Source organism: Strix aluco, unplaced genomic scaffold, assembly GCF_031877795.1.
Source record: "Strix aluco isolate bStrAlu1 unplaced genomic scaffold, bStrAlu1.hap1 HAP1_SCAFFOLD_51, whole genome shotgun sequence".
Classification (NCBI taxonomy): Eukaryota; Metazoa; Chordata; class Aves; order Strigiformes; family Strigidae; genus Strix; species Strix aluco.
Window position 1 is genome coordinate 1,659,692 of NW_027436653.1, and position 7,274 is coordinate 1,666,965.

A 7,274-nucleotide genomic window follows, 5' to 3' on the forward strand; every position below is an offset into this window, starting at 1 on the left:
GTTCACATTGCTTCGCAGAATCGCCTTTGTGCAGAAAACACTAACACTTGTTCAGAACAAAAGAAAGCACAGAGCCCCAGATTCTATTTGTCCTGGAGAGCTTGCAGAGCACTGGGGAAAGGCAGGCAGAGAATTCCCTGCTAGCACCTTCTCTGTGCCTGGGAAGCAGAAGTGTTCACATTGCTTCGCAGAATCGCTTTTGTGCAGAAAGCACTAACACTTGTTCAGAACAAAAGAAAGCACAGAGCCCCAGATTTTATGTTGTCCTGGAGAGCTTGCAGAGCACTGGGGAAAGGCAGGCAGAGAATTCCCTGCTAGCACCTTCTCTGTGCCTGGGAAGCAGAAGTGTTCACATTGCTTCGCAGAATCGCTTTTCTGCAGAAAACACTAACACTTGTTCAGAAGAAAGAAAGCACAGAGCCGCAGATTTGCTGTTGTTCTGGAGAGCTTGCAGAGCACTGGGGAAAGGCAGGCAGAGAATTCCCTGCTAGCACCTTCTCTGTGCCTGGGAAGCAGAAGTGTTCACATTACTTCGCAGAATCGCTTTTGTGCAGAAAACACTAACACTTGTTCAGAACAAAAGAAAGCACAGAGCCCCAGATTCTATGTTGTCCTGGAGAGCTTGCAGAGCACTGGGGAAAGGCAGGCAGAGAATTCCCTGCTAGCACCTTCTCTGTGCCTGGGAAGCAGAAGTGTTTACGTTGCTTCGCAGAATCGCTTTTGTGCAGAAAACACTAACACTTGTTCAGAACGAAAGAAAGCACAGAGCCCCAGATTTGCTGTTGTTCTGGAGAGCTTGCAGAGCACTGGGGAAAGGCAGGCAGAGAATTCCCTGCTAGCACCTTCTCTGTGCCTGGGAAGCAGAAGTGTTCACATTACTTCGCAGAATCGCTTTTGTGCAGAAAACACTAACACTTGTTCAGAACAAAAGAAAGCACAGAGCCCCAGATTTGCTGTTGTTCTGGAGAGCTTGCAGAGCACTGGGGAAAGGCAGGCAGAGAATTCCCTGCTAGCACCTTCTCTGTGCCTGGGAAGCAGAAGTGTTCACATTGCTTCGCAGAATTGCCTTTGTGCAGAAAACACTAACACTTGTTCAGAACAAAAGAAAGCACAGAGCCTCAGATTTTATGTTGTCCTGGAGAGCTTGCAGAGCACTGGGGAAAGGCAGGCAGAGAATTCCCTGCTAGCACCTTCTCTGTGCCTGGGAAGCAGAAGTGTTCACATTGCTTCGCAGAATCGCTTTTCTGCAGAAAACAATAACACTTGTTCAGAAGAAAAGAAAGCACAGAGCCCCAGATTTGCTGTTGTTCTGGAGAGCTTGCAGAGCACTGGGGAAAGGCAGGCAGAGAATTCCCTGCTAGCACCCTCTCTGTGCCTGGGAGGCAGGATTGTTAACATTGCTTCGTAGAATCGCCTTTGTGCAGAAAACACTAACACTTGTTCAGAACAAAAGAAAGCACAGAGCCCCAGATTTGCTGTTGTTCTGGAGAGCTTGCAGAGCACTGGGGAAAGGCAGGCAGAGAATTCCCTGCTAGCACCTTCTCTGTGCCTGGGAAGCAGAAGTGTTTACGTTGCTTCGCAGAATCGCCTTTGTGCAGAAAACACTAACACTTGTTCAGAACAAAAGAAAGCACAGAGCCCCAGATTCTATGTTGTCCTGGACAGCTTGCAGAGCACTGGGGAAAGGCAGGCAGAGAATTCCCTGATAGCACCTTCTCTGTGCCTGGGAAGCAGAAGTGTTCACATTGCTTCGCAGAATCGCTTTTCTGCAGAAAACACTAACACTTGTTCAGAACAAAAGAAAGCACAGAGCCCCAGATTTGATGTTGTTCTGGAGAGCTTGCAGAGCACTGGGGAAAGGCAGGCAGAGAATTCCCTGCTAGCACCTTCTCTGTGCCTGGGAAGCAGAAGTGTTCACATTACGTCGCAGAATCGCCTTTATGCAGAAAACACTAACACTTGTTCGGAAGGAAAGAAAGCACAGAGCCCCAGATTTGCTGTTGTTCTGGAGAGCTTGCAGAGCACTGGGGAAAGGCAGGCAGAGAATTCCCTGCTAGCACCTTCTCTGTGCCTGGGAAGCAGAAGTGTTCACATTACTTCGCAGAATCGCTTTTCTGCAGAAAACAGTAACACTTGTTCAGAACGAAAGAAAGCACAGAGCCCCAGATTTGCTGTTGTTCTGGAGAGCTTGCAGAGCACTGGGGAAAGGCAGGCAGAGAATTCCCTGCTAGCACCTTGTCTGTGCCTGGGAAGCAGAAGTGTTCACATTGCTTCGCAGAATCGCCTTTGTGCAGAAAACACTAACACTTGTTCAGAACAAAAGAAAGCACAGAGCCCCAGATTTGCTGTTGTTCTGGAGAGCTTGCAGAGCACTGGGGAAAGGCAGGCAGAGAATTCCCTGCTAGCACCTTCTCTGTGCCTGGGAAGCAGAAGTGTTCACATTACTTCGCAGAATCGCTTTTGTGCAGAAAACACTAACACTTGTTCAGAACAAAAGAAAGCACAGAGCCCCAGATTTGCTGTTGTTCTGGAGAGCTTGCAGAGCACTGGGGAAAGGCAGGCAGAGATTTCCCTGCTAGCACCTTCTCTGTGCCTGGGAAGCAGAAGTGTTCACATTGCTTCGCAGAATTGCCTTTGTGCAGAAAACACTAACACTTGTTCAGAACAAAAGAAAGCACAGAGCCTCAGATTTTATGTTGTCCTGGAGAGCTTGCAGAGCACTGGGGAAAGGCAGGCAGAGAATTCCCTGCTAGCACCTTCTCTGTGCCTGGGAAGCAGAAGTGTTCACATTGCTTCGCAGAATCGCCTTTGTGCAGACAACACTAACACTTGTTCAGAACAAAAGAAAGCACAGAGCCCCAGATTTGCTGTTGTTCTGGAGAGCTTGCAGAGCACTGGGGAAAGGCAGGCAGAGAATTCCCTGCTAGCACCTTCTCTGTGCCTGGGAAGCAGAAGTGTTCACATTGCTTCGCAGAATCGCCTTTGTGCAGAAAACAGTAACACTTGTTCAGAACGAAAGAAAGCACAGAGCCCCAGATTTGCTGTTGTTCTGGAGAGCTTGCAGAGCACTGGGGAAAGGCAGGCAGAGAATTCCCTGATAGCACCTTCTCTGTGCCTGGGAAGCAGAAGTGTTCACATTACTTCGCAGAATCGCTTTTGTGCAGAAAACACTAACACTTGTTCGGAAGGAAAGAAAGCACAGAGCCCCAGATTCTATGTTGTCCTGGAGAGCTTGCAGAGCACTGGGGAAAGGCAGGCAGAGAATTCCCTGCTAGAACCTTCTCTGTGCCTGGGAAGCAGAAGTGTTCACATTGCTTCGCAGAATCGCCTTTGTGCAGAAAACACTAACACTTGTTCAGAACAAAAGAAAGCACAGAGCCCCAGATTCTATGTTGTCCTGGAGAGCTTGCAGAGCACTGGGGAAAGGCAGGCAGAGAATTCCCTGCTAGCACCTTCTCTGTGCCTGGGAAGCAGAAGTGTTCACATTGCTTCGCAGAATCGCTTTTGTGCAGAAAGCACTAACACTTGTTCAGAACAAAAGAAAGCACAGAGCCCCAGATTTTATGTTGTCCTGGAGAGCTTGCAGAGCACTGGGGAAAGGCAGGCAGAGAATTCCCTGCTAGCACCTTCTCTGTGCCTGGGAAGCAGAAGTGTTCACATTGCTTCGCAGAATCGCTTTTCTGCAGAAAACACTAACACTTGTTCAGAACAAAAGAAAGCACAGAGCCCCAGATTTGCTGTTGTTCTGGAGAGCTTGCAGAGCACTGGGGAAAGGCAGGCAGAGAATTCCCTGCTAGCACCTTCTCTGTGCCTGGGAAGCAGAAGTGTTCACATTAGTTCGCAGAATCGCCTTTGTGCAGAAAACACTAACACTTGTTCAGAACAAAAGAAAGCACAGAGCCCCAGATTCTATGTTGTCCTGGAGAGCTTGCAGAGCACTGGGGAAAGGCAGGCAGAGAATTCCCTGCTAGCACCTTCTCTGTGCCTGGGAAGCAGAAGTGTTCACATTACTTCGCAGAATCGCCTTTGTGCAGAAAACACTAACACTTGTTCAGAACAAAAGAAAGCACAGAGCCCCAGATTCTATGTTGTCCTGGAGAGCTTGCAGAGCACTGGGGAAAGGCAGGCAGAGAATTCCCTGCTAGCACCTTCTCTGTGTCTGGGAAGCAGAAGTGTTCACATTGCTTCGCAGAATCGCTTTTCTGCAGAAAACACTAACACTTGTTCAGAACAAAAGAAAGCACAGAGCCCCAGATTTGCTGTTGTTCTGGAGAGCTTGCAGAGCACTGGGGAAAGGCAGGCAGAGAATTCCCTGCTAGCACCTTCTCTGTGCCTGGGAAGCAGAAGTGTTCACATTGCTTCGCAGAATCGCTTTTGTGCAGAAAACACTAACACTTGTTCAGAACGAAAGAAAGCACAGAGCCCCAGATTTGCTGTTGTTCTGGAGAGCTTGCAGAGCACTGGGGAAAGGCAGGCAGAGAATTCCCTGCTAGCACCTTCTCTGTGCCTGGGAAGCAGAAGTGTTCACATTACTTCGCAGAATCGCTTTTGTGCAGAAAACACTAACACTTGTTCAGAACGAAAGAAAGCACAGAGCCCCAGATTTGCTGTTGTCCTGGAGAGCTTGCAGAGCACTGGGGAAAGGCAGGCAGAGAATTCCCTGCTAGCACCTTCTCTGTGCCTGGGAAGCAGAAGTGTTCACATTGCTTCGCAGAATCGCCTTTGTGCAGAAAACACTAACACTTGTTCAGAACAAAAGAAAGCACAGAGCCCCAGATTCTATGTTGTCCTGGAGAGCTTGCAGAGCACTGGGGAAAGGCAGGCAGAGAATTCCCTGCTAGCACCTTCTCTGTGCCTGGGAAGCAGAAGTGTTCACATTGCTTCGCAGAATCGCTTTTGTGCAGAAAGCACTAACACTTGTTCAGAACAAAAGAAAGCACAGAGCCCCAGATTTTATGTTGTCCTGGAGAGCTTGCAGAGCACTGGGGAAAGGCAGGCAGAGAATTCCCTGCTAGCACCTTCTCTGTGCCTGGGAAGCAGAAGTGTTCACATTGCTTCGCAGAATCGCTTTTCTGCAGAAAACACTAACACTTGTTCAGAAGAAAGAAAGCACAGAGCCCCAGATTTGCTGTTGTTCTGGAGAGCTTGCAGAGCACTGGGGAAAGGCAGGCAGAGAATTCCCTGCTAGCACCTTCTCTGTGCCTGGGAAGCAGAAGTGTTCACATTACTTCGCAGAATCGCTTTTGTGCAGAAAACACTAACACTTGTTCAGAACAAAAGAAAGCACAGAGCCCCAGATTCTATGTTGTCCTGGAGAGCTTGCAGAGCACTGGGGAAAGGCAGGCAGAGAATTCCCTGCTAGCACCTTCTCTGTGCCTGGGAAGCAGAAGTGTTTACGTTGCTTCGCAGAATCGCTTTTGTGCAGAAAACAGTAACACTTGTTCAGAACGAAAGAAAGCACAGAGCCCCAGATTTGCTGTTGTCCTGGAGAGCTTGCAGAGCACTGGGGAAAGGCAGGCAGAGAATTCCCTGCTAGCACCTTCTCTGTGCCTGGGAAGCAGAAGTGTTCACATTGCTTCGCAGAATCGCTTTTCTGCAGAAAACAATAACACTTGTTCAGAGGAAAAGAAAGCACAGAGCCCCAGATTTGCTGTTGTTCTGGAGAGCTTGCAGAGCACTGGGGAAAGGCAGGCAGAGAATTCCCTGCTAGCACCTTCTCTGTGCCTGGGAAGCAGAAGTGTTCACATTGCTTCGCAGAATCGCCTTTGTGCAGAAAACACTAACACTTGTTCAGAACAAAAGAAAGCACAGAGCCCCAGATTCTATGTTGTCCTGGAGAGCTTGCAGAGCACTGGGGAAAGGCAGGCAGAGAATTCCCTGCTAGCACCTTCTCTGTGCCTGGGAAGCAGAAGTGTTTACGTTGCTTCGCAGAATCGCCTTTGTGCAGAAAACACTAACACTTGTTCAGAACAAAAGAAAGCACAGAGCCCCAGATTTGCTGTTGTCCTGGAGAGCTTGCAGAGCACTGGGGAAAGGCAGGCAGAGAATTCCCTGCTAGCACCTTCTCTGTGCCTGGGAAGCAGAAGTGTTCACATTGCTTCGCAGAATCGCTTTTCTGCAGAAAACACTAACACTTGTTCAGAACAAAAGAAAGCACAGAGCCCCAGATTTGCTGTTGTTCTGGAGAGCTTGCAGAGCACTGGGGAAAGGCAGGCAGAGAATTCCCTGCTAGCACCTTCTCTGTGCCTGGGAAGCAGAAGTGTTCACATTGCTTCGCAGAATCGCCTTTGTGCAGAAAACAGTAACACTTGTTCAGAACAAAAGAAAGCACAGAGCCCCAGATTTGCTGTTGTTCTGGAGAGCTTGCAGAGCACTGGGGAAAGGCAGGCAGAGAATTCCCTTCTAGCACCTTCTCTGTGCCTGGGAAGCAGAAGTGTTCACATTACTTCGCAGAATCGCTTTTGTGCAGAAAACACTAACACTTGTTCAGAACAAAAGAAAGCACAGAGCCCCAGATTTGCTGTTGTTCTGGAGAGCTTGCAGAGCACTGGGGAAAGGCAGGCAGAGAATTCCCTGATAGCGCCTTCTCTGTGCCTGGGAAGCAGAAGTGTTCACATTACTTCGCAGAATCGCTTTTGTGCAGAAAACACTAACACTTGTTCGGAAGGAAAGAAAGCACAGAGCCCCAGATTCTATGTTGTCCTGGAGAGCTTGCAGAGCACTGGGGAAAGGCAGGCAGAGAATTCCCTGCTAGAACCTTCTCTGTGCCTGGGAAGCAGAAGTGTTCACATTGCTTCGCAGAATCGCCTTTGTGCAGAAAACACTAACACTTGTTCAGAACAAAAGAAAGCACAGAGCCCCAGATTCTATGTTGTCCTGGAGAGCTTGCAGAGCACTGGGGAAAGGCAGGCAGAGAATTCCCTGCTAGCACCTTCTCTGTGCCTGGGAAGCAGAAGTGTTCACATTGCTTCGCAGAATCGCTTTTGTGCAGAAAGCACTAACACTTGTTCAGAACAAAAGAAAGCACAGAGCCCCAGATTTTATGTTGTCCTGGAGAGCTTGCAGAGCACTGGGGAAAGGCAGGCAGAGAATTCCCTGCTAGCACCTTCTCTGTGCCTGGGAAGCAGAAGTGTTCACATTGCTTCGCAGAATCGCTTTTCTGCAGAAAACACTAACACTTGTTCAGAACAAAAGAAAGCACAGAGCCCCAGATTTGCTGTTGTTCTGGAGAGCTTGCAGAGCACTGGGGAAAGGCAGGCAGAGAATTCCCTGCT